A 22,450-nucleotide genomic window follows, 5' to 3' on the forward strand; every position below is an offset into this window, starting at 1 on the left:
CGTGGGCTGGGCGGAAGCCGAATTGTATTTCGTCCAGAAATTGATGCTGCTCCAGATGTTTTGAGAGACATGAGCTCACCCAACGCTCAGTAATTTTTGCAGGGAACGGTAGCAAGGAGATGGGTCTGTAGTTCTGTAGACACTCTGGATTTAGGGAGGGATTTTTTAGCAGTGGAGAAACAAGAGCCTGTTTCCAAGAAGCAGGAACTGTGCCACTAAGCAGAGATTGATTACAGATCCTGCATAGAGTAGGAAAGAGTTCCTCTTCATAAGCTTTCCAGATCTTATGGGGGATAGGGTCCAAAGGTAATCCAGATGAGATACCGTGAGCAAGTCTGTCGAGGTCCGCCTCAGTAATAGGGGGAAGCTCCAACAGACAATCCGCAGGCTGCCATCCTGGGTTCCCCGCTCCGATGTCTATACTTCCTTCCCAAGGGCAAGGGGGACAGAACAGGGTTGGGGTGGTACTCAAGTTGCGAATGATGGCTTCTATTTTATCATTGAGAAACAGAGGGAAATTATCACAAAGGGCCTGTGTGGGAGGGGTCGATTTTTTTGAGCAGTCAGGGTGAGTAAGACTGTTCAGAATCTGAAAAATGCTTTTAGAGCTATTTGCAGCGGTACAAATTGTGGAACAAAAATAATCAGATTTAGATTTCTGAATCAAGGCTTTATATTCGGAGAGTTTAGTTTTCCAGAGCAGTCTGCTGGCATCGGTGTATCCCTGCCTCCATTTCCTTTCCGCCTGTTTACAGGCAAGTTTTAGAGCCTTTAGAGAGTCATTAAACCACAGAGACGACACTCTGCCCTTATGCTTGCGCGTTTTTAGCGGAGCAAGAGAGTCAACCCCCGTGGTTATCCTGAGACATAAAGCATCGTAATTGTCATCGACTTGATGGTCTGAGGAAAAGCTGTCATCCACCTTGAACACAGCATCCGTAGTTCTTAGCCTCTCTAGAGCTCTCCAGTCTCTGTACATAAATTCAGAGGTAGTGCCTTGTGCCTGCGTACTAACCCCCTTGCTGTTAACGTAGAATTTAAGAAGGGAATGATCAGTCCAGCCCATGGGCAAAATTTCTTCCAGGTGTACTAACTGTGGGACCGAGAAGATAAGGTCAAGCCGATGCCCTGCTCTATGAGTGGATTCCTAACTAATTAATGGAGACCCACACTTTCACAAGAGGGCAAAAGGTTGTGCAGCCCAGTATCTAAGGTGCCATTCGGCCATAGGTTAAAATCGCCTAAAATAATCTGTTTATTGTGGGAGGTCGCCATGTTGGAAAAGGTATTAAGTAGCGATTTTTGTTGCTGGGTGCTGAAGGTCCCAGGTGGTCTATAACAAATGATCACTGTGAAAATAGCCCCTGTGTGACTATTAATAGAGAGGCCAAGCAGCTCAGCCCCAACAACCGGGTCCATGTCTATAATATTGATATGCCAAGAAGCTCTATAAATCACCCCCACCCCTCCACCTCGACCATTCGGTCTGTGGAGGTGCAGGGTTTTTGTATTCCTGCGGGCAGGCCCAGACCAGCTCGATTTCACAATCAAGGTGGGTCCAAGTCTCAGTGAGGAACAGGGCGTCTAACTGATGTGTTTCCACCAGTAGTTGGATTTCTTCAGCATGCTTGGGCAGCGATCTGACATTAAGAAGTCCACACGATAAAAAACCCCTGATCACAAAGTCTTTCAAAGGGAGAGCAGTGTCTGCGAACGAGAGGTGACCCTCATGCGCATACTCACCCAAGTTGAGCAGAGTCTCCCGGGAGTATAATGGAGGAGCTGCAACCGTACACGCGTTACTTTGAGCAGTATAACCGGCGCTAGGCGCGACCTGGGCGCTGACGGGCGCAGACAGGCTTGCCTTAGGCGCGCCCGCTGCGCTCGTCCGCTGCGCTTCCGAGAAGTGTGCATTATTATGGGGTGAGAAGAGGGGCATGGCTTCGTGTAAGTGGGCGTGGCCTAATGTCTCGTGGGCGATGGCGGCGATGTTTTTGCCCTCCCCGCGACAGCGCTAGATCCGCTGCGCAGGAGTATCCCCCAAGACCCTGAGTCAAATAAAGATCACAACAGAGCAGCTAGGTAAGCGCAGAATGTTTAAAATCACAAACGTGCAAAGTACAAATTATTTTAAAATTGATGGTCGTCTCTCCCGGCTTCCGCCTCAGGAGTAGCTATCTCTAAACGCCGGCTTGTATTCAGTGCGGCCGTTTATAGCTCTGAAGGGGGCGTGGCTTCGCGTTAGTGGGCGTGGCCTAATGTCTTGTGGGCGATGTTTTTGCCCTCCCCGCGACAGCGCTAGATCCGCTGCGCTGGAGTATCCCCCAAGACCCTGAGTCAAATAAGGATCACAACAGAGCAGCTAGGTAAGCGCAGAATGTTTAAAATCACAAACGTGCAAAGTACAAATTATTTTAAAATTGATGGTCGTCTCTCCCGGCTTCCGCCTCAGGAGTAGCTATCTCTAAACGCCGGCTTGTATTCAGCGCGGCTGTTTATAGCTCAGAAGGGGGCTTGGCTTCGTGTTAGTGGGCGTGGCCTAATGTCTCGTGGGCGATGGCGGCGATGTTTTTGCCCTCTCCCGCGACAGCGCTAGATCCGCTGCGCGGGAGTATCCCCCAAGACCCTGAGTCAAATAAGGATCACAACAGAGCAGCTAGGTAAGCGCAGAATGTTTAAAATTACAAACGTGCAAAGTACAAATTATTTAAAAATTGATGGTCATCTCTCCCGGCTTCCGCCTCAGGAGTAGCTATCTCTAAACGCCGGCTTGTATTCAGCGCGGCTGTCTATAGCTCAGAAGGGGGAGTGGCTTTGTGTTAGTGGGCGTGGCCTAATGTCTCGTGGGCGATGGCGGCGATGTTTTTGCCCTCCCCGCGACAGCGCTAGATCCGCTGGGCGGGAGTATCCCCCAAGACCCTGAGTCAAATAAGGATTACAACAGAGCAGCTAGGTAAGCGCAGAATGTTTGAAATCACAAACGTGCAAAGTACAAATTATTTAAAAATTGATGGTCGTCTCTCCCGGCTTCCGCCTCAGGAGTAGCTATCTCTAAACGTATGTATAAACAATGTATAAAGTATAAATTAACCGCTTCGCTGCTAAGGCACCTTAATATTTTACATTCATTTTCCATTGAAATATATGGAAAGTTCATGACGAGTTACCCTTGTCATTAGCATCGAAGAGGTTAAATATTAGTTTAAAATATATACAATTATATAATATATGCTTAAAAAACATATGATGAAATCATTTTGAAAATATGTATATTAAAAAGTTGAGATATTAATACACTTTTAAACAATGTAAAAGAAAAGTTGAAAATACACAAAATAGAACACTATGGATATATAATTTACATATCTTTGATTAATAAAAAATAAAAAGACATTTTTTATTTACTTACTTTTATAGACAAATTGGTTTTCGAAATGCAATAAATATAATTAAAAATGACAAAATAAAAAATAATATTGTTTTAAAAAATAAATAAAAGATAAAACATGTGTGAAATGTCTTTATTACATAAAACAATGTAATTATTATTATTATGTACAAACTTGCTAATTTTGTTTTAATTATTTTTTTAATGATCAACAATAGTAATAAAATAACAAACTGTTTCTGCAATATACAAATTAAGTAAAAAGTTGATTGACACTAATGGATGACGTTTACTATTCCCTCCTCAATCCAACTATACTGGGGTAAGGCAAAAGACACTAATCCAATTTGAAGAAGGCATTCAACACTTAAGGGTTTGCATTTAGTATTCCCTCTCCAATCTAAACGAATTTGAGGAAGCTGTTGGACACTAAAGGGGTGACATTAACTCCCCCACTCCAAGTCAAACACATTTTTGATAAGTATTGGACACTAAAGTGGAGTGGAGACATTTGCTATTACCCCTCCAATCTATACAAATTTAAGGAAGGTGTGGGACACTAAAGAAGTGACATTTACTACCCTCCTCCCCAATTTAAACCAATTTGAGGAAGGTGTTGGACACTTAAGGGGTGACATTTACTCTTTCCACTCCAAGCCAAACCAATTTGTAGAAGAATTAGGGCATTAAAAGGGTTACATTAACTATTCCCACTTCAATATGAAACAATTTGGGGAAAGGGCTGGGCACTAAAGGGGCAACAATTACTAATCCCTCCTCAAACTAAAAGAATTTGGCGAATGCATTCAATTTAAAGGGGTGACATCTAACAATCCCACTCCACTTAAAGGCTATTTGAAAAAGGTGTTGGGCACCAAAGCGGCAAACCTTACTATAGTCACTTCTAAATAAATAATTTTAAACAAGGTAATACTTAATGAACAACTTAATTGCCCAAATAATATGCAATACTTATACACATTTTCTTTTTAACTTTAACTATACAATAAATGTAAAAATGATCAAAAATACCCTAAGCTACACATGTAATAATTAAAATGAAAAAGATATATGTTTATTACCAATAATAGTTCAATATTTTTCAAAATGTTTTCTAATGCTCCTAAACTTTAAGCCACTAAATAATAAACTATTATTCCAAATGTAAAAATATAAAATATAAAAACGTGTAAATAAATGTTAAAATGTTATGAATATAAAATATCATGTTTGTCAAAAATATCATTATGTCTACAATTTAAACTCAAACCTTGCAAAAATGTCACATTTTACAAAAAATTTAAATATTTTATTTAAATATTTTTCTATTTTTAAAAAATACTGTTTTACCATTACTATATATTAATTGAAATGAAAATTACATTTTGTAATACAAATATTGATATTACAAAATACATTTAAAAATTCAATTTTATAATTTTGCATATTCAAGATTAATAATATATTACGGAGCAATTAATTATATACGTATAACCATCTAAATATACAAACATACATTTTCATAGGTAAAAAAACACAAATATAAAAACAACTGATAAAATAAAACATCATACAATAAATTACATCCTAATTAACACAAACAATTCCATTCAACGATATTTACCACAATAGGAATAACAACGCTAATAATGATATTCTTACCTTCGATATTCCTGTTGACGATATTTTTGAATCCTGATATTCTTGAAACAATATATGTTTGTATCACAATAATTTTGGGGGAAAATTCTATCCAAACACCTTTAATATTGCAACTACTTTAGAAAGAAAGAAGGCCTAATACTGTTTCTTAACCATACATGATCTGTGCACAAGTAAACATTAAATTATACTATAAGAACCTTCACTAAGATTGTAAAAAGACTATATTTTGTAATAAGCAATTCCAGCAATCAGCTGCCTGCAGAGAGACAAGCTCACTTTTTAAACTTTCAATCTTATATTCAAGCCCCATGGTGAGAAGAGATCTACAGTCACCCACATTTGAAATCTGTAACAATCTAAGGCCAGATGGATGCAGTGTCTTGTACTTTTACATGAAATAAACATCGCACTAGCAGAATACAAATGTGTAGCTCTTTTCAGGTAAAGTCAACTAATTTATTTCAAGCAATACAAACTTTTTCTTTATGTAGCATGCTGGTACATTTCACTTTACACACAGAACATTTTGTATGCTATTAATATTGCTCAATTGAAGTGGCATATTCATATTGTCAATTTAAAGTATGTAGAGTAGTACTCTGATAGTATTCTTTTACGTACTCTTACATGCCTTTATGAATTGCTCCCAAATCTTCTAAAATGGGAATATTTAAAGAGTATTCATAAAGAGATCACACAAATAAAAAGAACTGTGCCCTTGCTGTCTTTTTGCCAAAAGGGAGTTGGACATTTTGGTGCCGATTCACAAACATATGTGAGAGTACATCAAATGAGTATTCATACAGTTCTACTACCCATAATCATAAAGGCTTTTAATAATTGCCCACTATTACTCATTTCATAGGCAAAGAAAGTGTCCTTCGGCCATGGGGGATCTGAACTTGTAACCTATGGATAACACTCAACTCACACCAGTGAGTGCTTAACCATGGAATTTTAGTACACTTTTGTTTATTTTTACAATGCTAATAGTTAGCAATAAAATAAATGAGGGAAAGGAAGAATATTAGATGAATAAAAATAAAATGCTTACCCTATTTCATTATTTGATTTAGTAAATGAAATAACCAACATGCTAAAGCATAATTTAAAACGTGGATAATGCACATAATATTTAAAACATGTCCCAAGTTAATCATTGCATCTTTCTAGGAAAAAATGAATTTATATTTTTCACAAAATGTCTTTAAGTTCATCAAAACAGGGCCTTTCAATTATTGGGTCTAAATCCATTACTTCCTACAATGCAACTTATTTTTGAGGTCTCAGTTTATCCAGAGCAGAAAAGAAAAATATGTATTTAATTTCTCTGCTCTCCCTACATAATCGGCAACTTGAGTGTTGCAAGACAAGCACCCTTCAACTTACTGACTATTTCTAAAAACAGTAATTACCCTCATACCATTCTATCACATAACTATCATACACTTAAGCCCTACATGTCGGAATACAAACTTGTAATATGCAAGTAACACTAAATTGTCAGGGGTGAACATTTGACCAATAAACCTAAATAAAAAATGTCTTTGGGGTTACATTTCAATGCTACAATAGAACCAATAAAAAACAACCTATAGCCAGTATCCTAGAGGCATGAAGACATATGGCCTGATTTAGAATTTCAGTACTATGGACATCAGGTTGGCATAGGACAAAACCTCTGCCATCCTGATGGACGACCATCCATCAAATTTAAAGATGATCAGTGGCCCAGGGGTCCTCTTGGTACATAGTTTCCTTTCAATGTACAAACTATTTTATGGGAAGCCACCATCGGTTTTGAAAATTATTCACCAAATAGTTCCAAAGTATTAGCTTTTCAGAAACGAACTCCTAAAAAACTAAAACCTAAAGAACCTCACACCCAGGAAGTTTTCTTTCAGGGTGTGGGGTACATATTATTTTCTGTCCCTCACCACCAGGTTGTTCCCTGTGGTGACATACAGGAATAAAAGGCATTACACTACCCATCATAAATAGGAAAAGCAGTGTAATATCATTACTCTTGCAACCCAACTAAATAGGGGTGGAGGTAACTCGCAGAGTTTCACTCAGCAGAATTCCGCAGAGTTACAAAAAAACTCTGCAAGACTCCACAGATTTCAGCAAGTGGGCGGAATTTAGCATGTCTCACTGACTGCGCTGATTTTTAGCACCAGGAGCTTGTTCTTCGCTGCAAAATCAACACAAATGGTAACAAGCAGTGTGCCAAAGAGCGCTGCTTCTTTGCTGCCACTTGAGTAGATTTTCTACTTGAGTGGCAGCTTTCTCATTGAGAACGGTCGCAACTGCCCTCATTGAGAAAATCCTGCCGGGTGCTGTCCTAGCAACTGAAAATCACGCTAGTGGTGCAAATTATTGCTCTAGCTTACAATTGACAAGACATGTATGAGAAAAAATTCCACCAAGCAGTGGTTGATGGAGTTTTGCCAGAGCTCTGCGTTACAAGCATAAAGTGGAGTGGGCAAAACTCCTCGAACTCTGCTGGTGGAGCACGATTTATAGCCTTCCCCTACTAAAAAGGGCAGTTGGAGAATGTTTTCCATCAAGTAACCAACAGGGATGCCATTGATGGAAAAAGTCAAGTCGGTCATCTCTGAATGAGGCAGATGAATTGAGGATACTGTGTAGCATTTGCTACAGAGGAGAACAGAATATCATAGCAACAGAGAAAAGATGATTAACCCATTCCCACTAAAGTCAGAGACATAAATGTTTTGAGATATAACTTCCTCTGAATTATTATTGATCACCTATGCTAGTTAATTACAAAACTTGTTTGTTTAAGTCGTGCTTATTATCTGCAGCTCAGTATTCTTTCACCAGTCCTGTTTTCTTCTAATAACAACCTGAATGAAAACTACATAGCGACGCAACTTATCAAAATTACTCTTACCTTGATGTCTTCTATTGTTAAAAGTTCATCGACGCTTGGCTGTGTTTGCTCCTCAGATGTCAATGTTCTTCTTTTATTGATGCTGTCTGCTGAGTGTTGTGAGCACTGGTTACTAAATAGTAAAATATCCTGTGTCCCATTCCCCAGACACACCTTATAGCTGGAATTCTGTGTGTAATACCAGCTTCCACGATCATTTGCAGCCGAAGACGTCATATCCGGACATGTTGGTGCCAGATCTATGAATCCTTAAGGCAACAAAGATGATAACCGTCACCAAAAAAATAAACGAAATGAAAGCTATTGAAATCACCAAATACAGATTCACATTAGACATCAGGTCTTTGCTCTCTGGGTGTCCCATGAAGTCGCTTTGCATTTCTTTGTCTTTGTCCTTAAATGTGATACTCAGGGTGACAGTACTGGACAGCACTGGTTCTCCATGATCCCTTACACGTATGACCAGCCAGTGGTAGCTTCCATCGTGGTCCCTGATGGCACGAGATGTTCGAACCTCCCCAGTCGAAAGTCCAACTTTGAACAAAGTGGCTTCTTTTGGTGTAATGGCCTCATAGGCCAACCATGCATTGTAACCACTATCCGCATCGACTGCTCCTATTTTTGAGACCAGATAACCGGAGTCCACAGGCAGAGAGAGAACCTCAATTCCAAAGGAAGTGCTTTGGGGATGTAGTTGTAAAATGGTTGGTGCATTGTCATTGAGGTCTTGAATAAACAGGTGGACGGTCACTCTGCTGCTAAGTGATGGGACACCGGCATCTTTTGCATGCACTTCAAACTGCACATGTTGAATTTCTTCATAATCAAACGACTTCAAGGCATAGATTTTACCGTTCTCTGAGTTTATAGAGACAAAGCTGTCAAGCGTTGTATTTGCGGAGATTGAATAAGTGAGGTATCCGTTTTCTTTGGCATCGAGGTCTGTGGCGGATATTGTAAACACGTGGGTCCCTGGGACATTGTTCTCCATCACATACAGTTCATAGGCTGGCTGTGTGAACTTCGGTTTGTTGTCATTGACATCTGAAACTCGCACTTTGAGGGTTGTAGAGGCGGTGAGCCGAGGGGATCCTTTGTCCACAGCTGTGACCGTGACTGTGTACTCCTCTGTAGATTCACGATCCAGTGGATCTTTGAGAATCAAGGAGTAGTGATTGTTGTATGGGTTCTGGAGGGTAAATGGAAGGGCAGCGGGGACACTACACTCGACTTGTCCATTGTTGCTCGAATCCTTATCTGACACAATCATCAGAGCTATCACAGTTCCTGGCCCAGCATCCTCTGGAACTGAGCTGGACACGGAGGTGAGAGTTATATCCGGAGCGTTGTCATTCTCATCAAGTATTTCTACAACAACTTGACAATGGCCGGCCAGAGGGAATGGTCCTTTATCCAAAGCCTCCACTGACAACTTGTACACCTTGGTATCTTCGAAATCAATATTTCCCCGAATACTTAGCACACCTGTTGACTCGTCGAGATTAAACATGTTCTGTATATTCATAGGCACTAGTTTATGGAAGAAATACCCCACTTCTGCATTCGGACCCTCGTCCTTGTCTGTGGCATTCAGTCGCATCACGTGGGTACCCTTGAGAACATTCTCGTACAGTTTCACATGATACACCGCCCTGTCAAATGTGGGGATATTATCATTCGTATCCAGAACTCTAATGATGATCTTCATAGATCCAGATCTCTTGGGATCCCCTCCATCAAAAGCTGTCAGAAGAAGTGTATGCATGGGCTGTCGTTCTCGATCTAAAGCTTGTTTCAAACTGAGTTCCGTTACTCTATCTTTGTCGGTACTGACTTCAGCTGCAACTTCAAAATATTCCGTATGGCTGAGTTTGTACCCCTGGAGGGCATTTGCACCAATATCAGGATCCATGGCGTTTCCGATTGGAAACGCGCTGCCCGGCAACGCAGACTCGAAGATGTTAAGGGTGGTTTCATTTTCACTAAAGGAGGGCGCGTTGTCATTCACATCAATTATCTCTATTTCTAGGCGATGCATTTCCAATGGGTTATCAATAACCAGCTCTAAATGCAGTTTACAGGAAGGGCTCTCTGCGCACAGCTCTTCCCTGTCGATCCGTTCGCTCGTCAGTAAGACGCCCTTGTTCATATTCACCTGGAAGTGCTGCTTCTTGGCTCTCGACATCAGTTTCAGCCCGCGGGAGCTCAGACCGATGACGTCAATGCCCAGATCCTTGGCGAGGTTTCCCACGAAGGTGCCCGGGTCCAGCTCCTCGAGGACGGAATATCTGATCTGCCCACGAGCGAGATCAAAGCAAGTGCAGAGCAGGCAAAGCAGGCGCCATTTCACCGACCACCGCTTGCTTGACAATGTCATTTTTTAAAATAATATCCACGCGTGTCTGTCGGAACAAAAATTCAAATTTAATTCTACTGCTCAGCTAATGTGCTGCATGATATTAATTCCGATCCGTAGCTAGCAGCAGGAATGTGTTTCCATTCTCCGTAATTTCGAAAAATAGAATGAGCAGGTAGGTGGAGCATCAGAAATAAAGCCAATTTTGCAGTTTCACTTGCCAACAGCGCCACCTTGCGGATTTACGCACACTTTTACGTTCTGTGTCACAAAGCTTTGTCATCTGCAGCAAATAATGACTGTTTTAATGCATGTCGCACATCTTGCAATCAATACTGTTTTATTTAAAAAAAAAAGTTAGGAGGACCCATTGTACCAAAACATATTTTGAGGCTGGAATGAAAGATCCATGACACCATGCTTTGTGCTTCAATATATGTATGTAATTATTCACAAACATTCTGGTGCATACACCCCAGTATGCAAGTGAATCTTGCTTCTGCTGTTAGTACCTCTGCTTACTAAACATAAACAACGCTGTGCACCGATTAAATTAGTACCTGGACATAAAATGAATAAATCCATGCTCATCAACTTCTGAAAACTATTGCCAGCTACATGGTTCTAGGGTTAGAGTATATGGGAACACAGTCAATATACCAACTCTCCGTCGCTGTACAGTCACTGCATTAGTATATATTTTAAAGGTATATTATAATATAATATGGATCATATTTTGGAATGTTTACTGGGAATACAATTTTCGAATGTACTTCCCTCACGTTTTATGTTTATTACATATTTATTATTCATATTTACCACAAAAACCAACATAACCATGCAAATAAAACATGACGATTCTTTACCTGACAATAATACAATGATGGCTTTCTTGACTCCCCAGAGCTCAAGCGGAGAGAAATAGTTAACCAATTAGGGACCAATGCAGCTTATACTTTGCAACTAATCACCAACGTTGCGATGTTCATAGACTGAGTATATTTGTAGCAATAAACTTCAAGTGAGTGGTGCCCTTGTCCCTGGAAAGGTTATGCGCTCTCGAGAAGCAGTGGAGCTTGAAAAGATGACGTAATTAGATAGAGCAGGAAGTATTAGGAAGCGGAGCAGTAATCAAAAGAGGGACACGTGCTCATGGACTCCAGAGGATTTCGTTCTCAAGAGTCCACTGTGCTGCGCCCATTTGTGGGACTAGCAGAGACCGAAATTCAGAGAAAACAATTTCCTCTGATGAATCCAAAATTGGTGATGGGGGCGCTGAAGATAAGGAGGAGAGTCCTGAATTGGCTTCTTGAAGAGCATAGGCAGGAATAAAAAAAAAAAAAGGGTCTTCTAAAGAAACCGTTAACAAGGAAAATGTAAGAATAAAGCTGTTCTGCCTTACCTAACTGGTCACAGGAAGACTATGTTGTACAACAGCGTAGGGAGTTAAGCAGAGCTCCAAATATTCTGAAAAAAGTCAGACCTCTCTAAATAGTAATAAACTTAGAGGCGTAAACAATATATTATTATGCATAACAGAAGTGGCATTTGTAACTAATAAACTTGGCCTAAAGTTACATTGGTTTCTCCTCCTGACTTTCTTACTCCTCATAATACCCTGAACGTCAATCTAGTCCTTCTCCTCTTCATCATCATCCGCTTCCTCTTGGTTCTCCTGCTCCTCCTCCCGATCCTGCTTCTCCTCCTTCTAATTTTCACTGTCATCCTAACTTCTTCCTCCTCCTGGTCGTGTCCCTTCACTTACAGGGCTTGCTTTTGGCAGCAGCCACTTCTCATGTCCCTTGTCCTCTATGTGTCCTGCCCTGATCATCCTTGCCTTGGCCCTCCTGCTATTCTTGGTCATTACATTCTTGTACTCCTTCCAGTTCTAGTCTTGGTGCTATTCCTTCTGGTTCTGATTCATCTGGCTCAAGACTTCATGCTCCAGAGCTTCCTGATCTTTCTGGTCTTTGTCCTCCTAATTCTTGTCCCCATGGCATTTGCACTCTGGAGCTTCTCGCCCCTGGCCCTGGTATTATTAATCCTTACCTGTTCTTGTCCCCTCTTTCTACTCTTCTAGTTCTCTTCATCCTGGTGCTTTGAGCTTTGAGCACATGAAAGCTCCTGTTTTGTTTGCTTCTTTTCTTCCTAGTCTCCATGGCTCTTATTCTCCTGGTCTGGGTCCTCATCGATTTCCTGTTCTTTCTTCTCATTAAGTGGATCAAAACAGATATTACTGTATACAAGTTGTGTGAATTCACAATGGACATATATATCTTTGAAAGGACACAAAGCTCTCACCCATTCAATGAGGTATACTTCATGACAGAGTCCAGTCATGTTTGTGTTATAATAGCCACAGTGAACTCATCTTGATTACAATCAGTCTTGCCATATACTATATTTATATACAATAAAAGTATTTTCATGAAAATTGTTTAGTGGTTAGTGACTTTTTTGACCTCTTTAGTACATGATTAAAAGGGGGAAAAAGCTAAAAAGAAACTATTCTCAAGTCAACATGTTCCTCTACCTCTATCTTTAGCTTGTCCGAGTCTCATGGAGTTCTTCAGATAAACAGACCACTATGTCATTCAAACTAAGAGCCTTATTACGATGGCGGTCAGACGAGCATCCGATTGCCTTAGTCTCCGGCACAGGACCATCTGACAAGGAGTCGGCGGTCCCAACAGCCCAATTACGATGCAACTGCTGTGGAGGCGGTTGTAAAATGCTGTTTACCATTGCATAGCTATTTACCATTGCAGCTTGAGCAGCAGCCCAGGGAAAGGGCCGCTGCACAAGCTGTAGTGGTAAAGAGCATTATTCAATCATTCATTCACCGTTTCGCAGTTTTTTAAGCACACTAACAAGCATGCATGCTTTTTAATATAACCTTTCAAAACGCTCATTCCTTGAATCGAGCGTTAAGAGACCCATTGCTAATACCGCGGTGGGGTGACTACCAACCCTAAGTAGATGCTTGTATGGCAATTACCACTCACTTGTTTCTCACTATTATCAGATATGTCGTGCATGGAATGCCAGAGTCACTGTGTGCATGGCATTTGTGATTATGACTCATACTCTGAGCCATATGGAAGGTACACTATTTTCATCAAAAGATCAACACACTTGCAATTGATGTGAATTACGTGCGATTGTTTATTTCTGTTTCAGGTTTCCTTTCAGCAATAGATGAGAGGTCGCCATACTGTGAGTATATGTAATAACAGAGACCACCTGACTTCTAGGGCAGGGCAAAACACAATGTGAGTAACTTCCTAGACAGTAATGAATCGATATTAACAAATATCGAATGTGTGTTACATATGTTATATGCAGTAATTGTCAAGCAAACAAAGGCAATATATTAAATTTGTTTTATTTGGTACTTAAAATACAGAAGTAAAAAACACAATACAATTTCAACTGTCACTGTTTTAAAAAAAGGAAAAATGTCATAATATAAAAAAAAATACAATTTATCAATGCGACAATTAATTTGTTAAAAAAATTTATACTCCAATGAGTCAGAGAGTGGCAAAACAATGTGAAATTCGACGCGCATTTCGGCATGTGGGGACGCCTTTGTCAGGAAACTGAGCCACAAGTTCCTAAAATTTACAAAAACATTGCATATAACATATGTAACACACATTCTATATTTGTTAATATTGATTCATTACTGTCTAGGAAGTTACCCACATTATTATTATTATTATATGCTTCTATAGCGCATGAATAGACCCCCGAAGGGGTATCTCCGCGCTTTGCCATACAAAGGAGACCAGCTACTCTGCCCATAAACATTTTTAGTGGGTGGTAGGAGGGGAGTGAATTAGATGCTGGAAAAAAGGTACGTTTTCAGGGTTTTTCGGAAAGACAGGTGATCAGTACTAAGTTTTAATGCAAGGGGCAGGGTGTTCCATAGGACAGGCCCTGTGTATGCTAAAGCCCTGCCCCCTTGCCGAGTTTTTTTAATTTTTGGAACCTTAAGGAGCTGGAGGTTGCTTGATCGTAGTGAACGTCCAGGAACATAAGGAAGGAAGGCTGAGGTGAGATATTTCGGTCCTTTCCCCATCAGGCACTTGTGAATTGTACACAGGATTTTGAATTTGGTCCGCAGTCGCACTGGCAGCCAGTGAAGTTCTGTCAGTAGTGGCCGGGAGGGAGTCCTAGATGGAGCATTCATGACTAACCTCGCGGCCGTATTCTGGACCACCTGTAGTTTGTTAAATTGGCCTTCATTAGCTGACAAAAGAAGGCCATTACAGTAGTCCAGTCTACTGACGACCAGAGCCTGGACCAAGGTCTTTCTGTGGTGATCTGGGAGAAAAGGAAACACCCTTCTCAGCAAAGAAATAACCCCGAAACAGGTACCAGCAACCTGGTTGACGTGTTCTTTAAAGGTCAGTGACTGATCAAACAGCACTCCCAGATTTCTTATGGTCTGTTTAGGAATAGGGGCAGGTCCTAGTTCAAGCGGCCACCACTCATTGGACCATAGTGTTACTGCTTCCCCATAGAGTACAACCTCTGTTTTGGTCACGTTGCACTGTAAGCAGTTGTTTGTCATCCATCTGGAAACTGCCCTCATGCCTTCTGCGAAAGTTCTTTGTAAAGCAGGAGAGAAGGTCTTAAAAGGGAACAGAAGTTGGGTGTCGTCGGCGTAGGACACCGGAATAAACCCAAAGGATCTCACCAAGTCAGCCAGGGGGGCCACGTACACATTAAACAATGTGGGGCTTAGGCATGAGCCCTGTGGCACACCCCTGGTGAGCTCCCTAGCGATGGATTTATGGGAGCCCAATCGGACTTCCTGAGAGCGACCCGAAAGAAAGCTCTCCATCCAGGACAGGGCTGTACCTCCCAGTCCTATCTCTCTCAGCCGACAGAGAAGCAAATCGTGAGACACCGTATCGAAGGCAGCGGATAAGTCCAATAGCACCAGAATCATCGACCCTCCACTATCAAGCGTCATCCTGATGTTATTGGTGACGGCCAGTAGGGCGGATTCGGTGCTATGGTTGGGCCTAAACCCAGATTGTGAAGGGTCTAGGCCACCCGCTGTCTCGATATAGTTAGAAAGGTGGGTGTTCACGTGCTTCTCTGTTAACTTGCCGATGTAGGGCAAGAGAGAGATAGGTCGGAGGTTAGATAAGTCCGTCCAGGGTAGGGTCGCCTTCTTCCGGATTGGGTTTACTACCGCAGTCTTCCATTCCATGGGGACTTGGCCTTTGGCCAGGGAGGTGTTGATAACTGCCTGGATCGAGGGGCCTAAGATGGGAATCAAAGGGGCCACCATTTTGGCAGGAAGGAGGTCGCTGGGGGAGCCAGTTTTCATATGGCCAATAAGTGTTGCCAGATTTAGATCTGTGACGGGGGGAATGACAAACAGGGAATTTGTGGCCTGAGTGCCGAGTTTAGCTTCAGGAATGGGTGTAGTAGCCCCACCCTTAGAGGTTAAAATTTTGTCATAAATCAAATTTATTTTTTCCTCGAAAAACTCAGAGATTTCGTCACAGAGTGGTTGAGAAGCATCATCGGTACTTTCAGTGGCTGTGGGTTTAATAAAATCTTTTAGAATTTTAAATAATTCGCGCGGACAGTTCCCTGCCTCCTCCAGTTGCGCGGAGAGGTGGACTTTCCTGGCTAGTTTTATATTTTTATAATATGCTGACTGAGCCTCCTGAAAGGCTTCCCTGGCCTCTTCATTTTTTGATGTTCTCCAAAATTTTTCTAAACGTCTGCATTTTTGCTTTTCTTTCCTAAGATCAGCTGTATACCATTTCTCCTGTTTGGTATGGAGAAATTGTTTGTGTAGTTTAAGGGGGGCAATGGTGTCAATAGCAGATTTTAGGGATTGATTAAATTTCTCTAATGCAGACTCAGCAGTATCTGACTCCGTAATAGTCGGTTGCACCCAGTATTTGTACAAGTTGGTTACTGAGATTTTATGCCATTCTCGACGAAGAATAGGCGGGGGCAAGGCTTTCTGAGGTCGATTGATTGGTCCAGCCAGATGGAACTCAATCAAAAAATGATCTGACCAAAGGATGTTTTTAGCAGGAAAACAACGTATTTTGGAACAGTTTGAGAATATAAGGTCGAGGGTGTGCCCACCTATGTGTGTGGCACCGTTGTTGCTTATATTAAGCCCCAGGTGGGATAGGTCAGTGGTCAGATGAGTGGCTTCCGGCAATTCTGGGACGTCCATATGTATGTTAAAATCCCCGAGGAGGATAAAATCCTCCTTGGCTTTTATATGGGGAGCAAGTGTTTCCAGAAGGAGCAGGGCGAAGTCCGGATTGGGAGTGGGTGGACGATACAGAAGGGCTCCTTACGCCATACTGTGAGTACACAGTGTGGTTTCACAAGTGACCAAGATTTGGTACATCGTAGCGTGTGTATACCACCCGGGTCACTTAGCTAGGACCTGAAGAAAACCTGATAATATCACTGAGAGGTTGAAACATGTAGACCACTATCACTTTTTACTATCACAAAGATACCAGAGGTCAATTTAACCAAACACAGTATCCTACACTGTTTTTTAATATTGTTCTGTTGCTCCATATTAAAGTATTCTAGGGAGTTAAATTAGGACAATTTTTAATTCACTTGTTTTCACTCACCTGCACCATTGCTGCGATCAAAACCTGCTCCACTGTAATCAGGCGTTGAAGCACACCCGGATAGCATTCAACTATTTGGGTGGGACCCCAATGATGAAGCATGTCATCAACTAGGTTGGTGAGTGAGGGGTCTTCTTAAAAAGGAGAAATGTTTCTCTTTTTTGTGTATCTTCCCTTATACCACATGGGCATTTTCTGTCCTCAGGGGTACTCCTTCTATTGTTTGTTACATATATGATATAGGGGACCGGGAGTCTTCCCTTCTATACCCTTCCTCTCTTATTTGTTAAGTCAATCTCACAATGGCAACCAGATATGTGATGATAGTAAAGAAGTCTATCAAGGCAGATCTCTCATCCATGTCTTACTCCAAACTATGCCTGCTAAAAAATATAAACTTTTAAATAAATATATATCAGAGTGGGCAACCCCAGTACAGTAACCAGCTAAGTGGACTATGAAAATAAGAAATGTCATAAAGGGACCTGCAGTGCTGCTCCCAGTTGCAAACTTACAGAAAACCACACAGTGAGTGCCTGTCTCTCACATATCTTCATCAATCACACTGCTAAATGCTGCATCCTATAACACAGTAGACACACCGCAGTGGTCCTCACGCATGGCATGGATACACTTACCACAGAAGATCAAAACAAATACAACATCCATCCAACCACACACCCTGTACGTTATAGTGAGCTACCCATGTAGAAAGGTGCTTCGGCACCCCACTTAGATGTAGTAAGCACTATATAAATGTTACAATACAATACAATATGAAGAGCTCACATCTCTTCACAGTCAGCTATTGTATGGGGGTCAGTAGCTTCACAGCATGAAGAGACTTAGAGCACAGCCCATCTAAAGGGCACCTTCAAACTAGCCATCAAGGTCTTTGGGGGCGCATGGGCCTCCAATCTTCAACAGACCTCCATAGCTCTACTTTCCTCCAGAGCAAAAATCCTGACTTTGTCTCCATCTGCATTCAATTTGCTTGCATTGATATTTTGAGAGCCTTAGCTCTTTCATGTACCAGCTTGCTTGTGGCTTTGTTGGTTTTGAGAGGATTTAGGATATCTGTGTAGGCGGTAATCCAGGTGTAAAATGGAGGTGGATTCTGGGAGGTTTTTATTATGTCATAGCCGGTTGTGTAGGAGTTCTGAAGACCAGGATGCTTCCGATATCTTGTTTCAGTCCTCAAATAAATATTTGGTGATGTTGTTTTTGGGAGGTGTGGGATGAGTATACTGAAGTTGACATGGGTGCGGGCGGACCAAGTGATCAGTGTGGTCTCGTCTACTGTGATGTTGCAGAAGCTGGTGAAGATAGAGCACAGTAGGTGTCTGGTGGTATGTGTGGGACCTTCCGCTCACTGGGCGAGTGCAAGGTTGGATAGGTCCTTGACGAGGGTGGTCATGTTGTTGGGTATCGGTGAGGTCCCACAGTTGGTAGTTGAGGTCGCCAAGGAGGAATGTCAATGGAGTCGAGGATTAGGGGATTTAAGGAAGTTTGTAATGGTGCTGCCAAAGTTGGAACATGGGGAGTGTGGTACATAAACAAGGATGCGTAGTCCAGTTGTAGTAGAAGATCCCTCTTTATTAGCAGGTAGTTAGGTGGCAAGTTACAGGATAAGAAGATACTAGGAGAAACCCCACCAGGAGAGAGCTACCAGCTCCTCAGCCTTAGATGACCAACTGACAATCTCCACAGAGTGAGGCACTCAAACATTCCATGATGTCACAGGACATTCTGATAAAGTGGTAGAGAGGGAAAAGAGATAGAAACCATTTACCACACATCCTCTTCCGTTAGCGAACAACAGCAAGAAAGAAGTTAAGACGGAGTAGAAGAATTCAGAGGCGACTGTAGACACAAGAACTAGTCAAAGAGACAATTTGAAAAGCAGGAAACACAAGCGTGAAAGCAGAAACAAAGGAAAATAAAAAGAGGCATGTTGAAAGATATTCATAAGATGCACAAATGGTCATGGTTGGACAAAACACAAGAATGAAAATTACATAACATGCCCATCCACCCTCCTTAATAAAACAAAGTAGCGAACCCGGCAAACTAAGTAGGGTGTAACAACTAAATGACAAAATGTGTGCAGATTGAAGTAAGCACATTAAGAAGAACTAGCAACCTACACAGAAAAAAGGAATGCTTGTAATAAAGACGAATGCATGACGTGCACTAGCAACCTCCCCTCCAAGGGTACACCTTGAAAGGCAACCTTTACACTGTGGAACAAAACGACTCCCCAGGAAAGGGTACACCAGAAGATACTAACGCCCCTGGAAGAAAGAACACAGAAGCCACACACTGACAACTGTGACGCAACAACACCAAGAGGTAGCGCTGACCACGCACCCCGCATACCCAAATAGAGTGATGCAATTTAGGCAAACACAGACAACCTCCCCTAACAGTAGGGTACACCATTGAACAATGTAAGAATTGTTCAACACAACATCACTTAATGGTGGCGCTGACCACGCACACCACCTTCCTCAGAAAAGGGTACACAAAGGATACTAATCCTTGAAACTTTTCGAACAAAGTAGTTAAATGCAGACAACCTCCCCTAATGAAAGGGTACACCACATTAAAAGTGCGCAACGTAACTTCTCCAAAGGGTAACAACAAGACCCTAGGAAACAAAATGTAGGCACTGACTGGCACCACAACCCCACAACCTCCCCTAAGTAAGGGTACACCATAAGTACTAACCCTTAGTACATGGATGGGGTATAGATTAGACATAAACATCCTAGCTGCCCAAGAAGGGTGAAACACAGGATACACACCCTATGAAAACAAGACTACAATGTCCCCTATATATATAAATATACAGGGTACCCCATAAGGTACAACATTGCCCTAGTTACAAAATATGGCATTGACTAGCCACACGCCCTCCCTTAAATAAGGGTACACCGTAGGGTAAGACGTTGCCTTAGGAACCCAACCCAAATTCCCGATGGTAGGGTACAGAATAAAACAATCCTTGACAAAAATACACCAAAAGGGAAACAACCTCCCAAAAATGGATGGAACAACCCATTATGCACAACACAAACACACCAGCGCACATTATATATTGAGATACCAACAACTTGAAACATAAGTATATAAAAAAACCAAATGAGTTTAGCTCCGGTGAGCGATTTCTCACCCGAGGACTTCTTAGTTAGAATTGTCCAAAAGTTCCGATGAGTGACTGTACAACAGGAAACGTGGGGTGAAATGCAGGCAACCTCCAACCAAGAGTTCGTCAAAAGATGGGACATCCACAGTCCCCGGGTTCCTGTAAACACCCCCTCTTGAAAATGGCAAGACTCAAATGGAACCAGCGATGTAGAGGAAGCTTGAAAGCATGCAAATGCAGATGTTTAGAAACATGATAAGAGTCACGAAATTATTCTCTCACCCGAGTTCCTGTAAGAACCCCCTCTTGGAAATGGCAAATGTCGAATGCACGCAGCAATGTAGAGGAAGCTCGAAAGCACTTTTCTCCGTAGAACGCCGTAGACAGACACTCCTCACTCCGCATGTTCCACTAACCACTAAGACAGTTAAGGGACTAGCACCGCAAGGAAAGCTGGAGCGGACCAGGAGACAAGCCGTACAACCAAAATGGAGGCAAGTTGTCACGTCGGCGCTGGATGGCTCACGGCGAAGACGTGCTGTCCTGACTCGAAACGGAGAAGGCAGTGAAAGAAGAGCAGACGTCACAAAGAGCAAGAAGCAGGCTCCTCGAGACAGGTAAGATTGTGCGTGCGCCATAGCGGACAGCTTGTTCAAAATGAAGAGATTAAATGGCCACTAAAAGGATCCCATGGTGAAAAAACACAAAAACATCTCAAAAGTGTCCTCCACTCACCGCAACAATACCATTAGGCTTCCACAAAGACGAACGTAGGCTCGCGCTCAGGACCAAGCTTTTCAAATCCAAAGCAAACAGCTTGAAAGCAAGGGAAAACCTCACGCTGTATGAGTAGGTAGAGCTTGTAGATCTTGACAAAACAGATGGTGGGTGGCTGTTGAGAAGGGAAAATACTGCTAGTGCCGGTGCAACTCCGTGACAGCAAACAGAGGAAACGCTGACAAAAAAAACATGCCCACAGGGTGAGAGCGCACATCTACCCACCTGTGACAGAGTAGTTGTAGAGCACCACTGTGAACATGTAGAAAAGGCGAACTGTCAAGATGCAAGAGCAGTAGGGAAATGCAGTAGGGTGATCAGGCCAGCTGAATCTCCTTAGCTTATGTGGCTGGAGGAAGTCAATCTCCAGATGACAACAAGCCAGCAGTAAACTCCTTTACAACACAAACGCCCAGGGTACAGGCTGTCCAAGATGAAAAGGACACTGGTGGGGTTTACTGGGCATTTCTCCAATTTCAGAAGAACATAGACTTACTTCTGTTTTAAGTTTGACTGGGTCCGAGAACAGTACTTGGTTTCTTTAGTGCTGAATCATAATCCTGTTTCTGTGCAGCGTAGGTTAGTCCAAGAAACATCGCTAAAATGTGGTACATAAACAAGGATGCGTAGTCCAGTTGTAGTAGAAGATCCCTCTTTATTAGCAGGTAGTTAGGTGGCAAGTTACAAGATAAGAAGATACTAGGAGAAACCCCACCAGGAGAGAGCTACCAGCTCCTCAGCCTGAGATGACCAACTGACAATCTCCACAGAGTGAGGCACTCAAACATTCCATGATGTCACAGGACATTCTGATAAAGTGGTAGAGAGGGAAAAGAGATAGAAACCATTTACCACAGGGAGTAGTAGACAAGGGTGCCTTTCAGGGTATAGTTGGCAGTGATAAGAAGTTTGATGGTCAAGTGTTCACTTTTGCAGGTGGTCCTTTCTGAGGTGGTGGGGCAATAGAGGAGTTCTTCAAAGGATGATAGTGACTCCGCCTTTGGGTCAGTTTGTTCTGTCTTGTAATTTTGTATCTAGGAGAGAGAATTCCTGTGGCAATGACGGTGCCCGACGAAGGAGTCTGCCATGTTTTAGTTAAGAGGAGCAGGTCCGGTGAGTGGTCATGTAGCAGATCCCAAATTTCAGTGGCTTTTTGACGGAAGGAGCGAGTGTTGAGTAGTATGCAGGACAGTATATGGGGGTCATGTGTTGGGTGTATGAAGTGTGGGGATGAGTGAGGTGGGTGTGGGAGGGGGTTGCAACCCCTGGGATCCAGTGCTACATAATCACCTGTGTGGTAGCCTTCACGGAAGCCACCGCAGGCCCGGAGTATGCGGATTCACCGCGGCGGACACACAAATGACCCCTAGTGAGATTAGGATAGCTGGGGGGTCATTTTTACGTTTGCCGCTTTTGACCGCGGCGGAAAAGCTCTAACATGGCTGGCGGTGTCTATCAGACACGGCCAGCCATATTAGGATGGTGGCACAGACATGCTTTTCCGCAGCGGCTTTTCCGCCGTGGAAAAGCATACGGACTTTCACTTGGGGGGCCCGTTGCG

General features: G+C 42.4%; 1 protein-coding gene and 1 pseudogene across 1 annotated transcript in view; both read right to left on the minus strand.

Annotated features, from left to right (window-relative positions):
- The window catches only part of LOC147702773 (protocadherin alpha-C2-like), an 868,304-nt gene that overhangs the window by 727,223 nt on the left and 118,631 nt on the right, over positions 1-22,450 (minus strand). The gene's annotated exons all lie outside the window — the stretch shown is intronic.
- LOC147702777 (protocadherin gamma-A4 pseudogene) overlaps positions 17,950-22,450 on the minus strand; it is a 57,387-nt pseudogene continuing 52,886 nt past the window's right edge.

The sequence above is a fragment of the Lissotriton vulgaris genome, chromosome 7 (genome assembly GCF_964263255.1).
Source record: "Lissotriton vulgaris chromosome 7, aLisVul1.2, whole genome shotgun sequence".
Classification (NCBI taxonomy): domain Eukaryota; kingdom Metazoa; phylum Chordata; class Amphibia; order Caudata; family Salamandridae; genus Lissotriton; species Lissotriton vulgaris.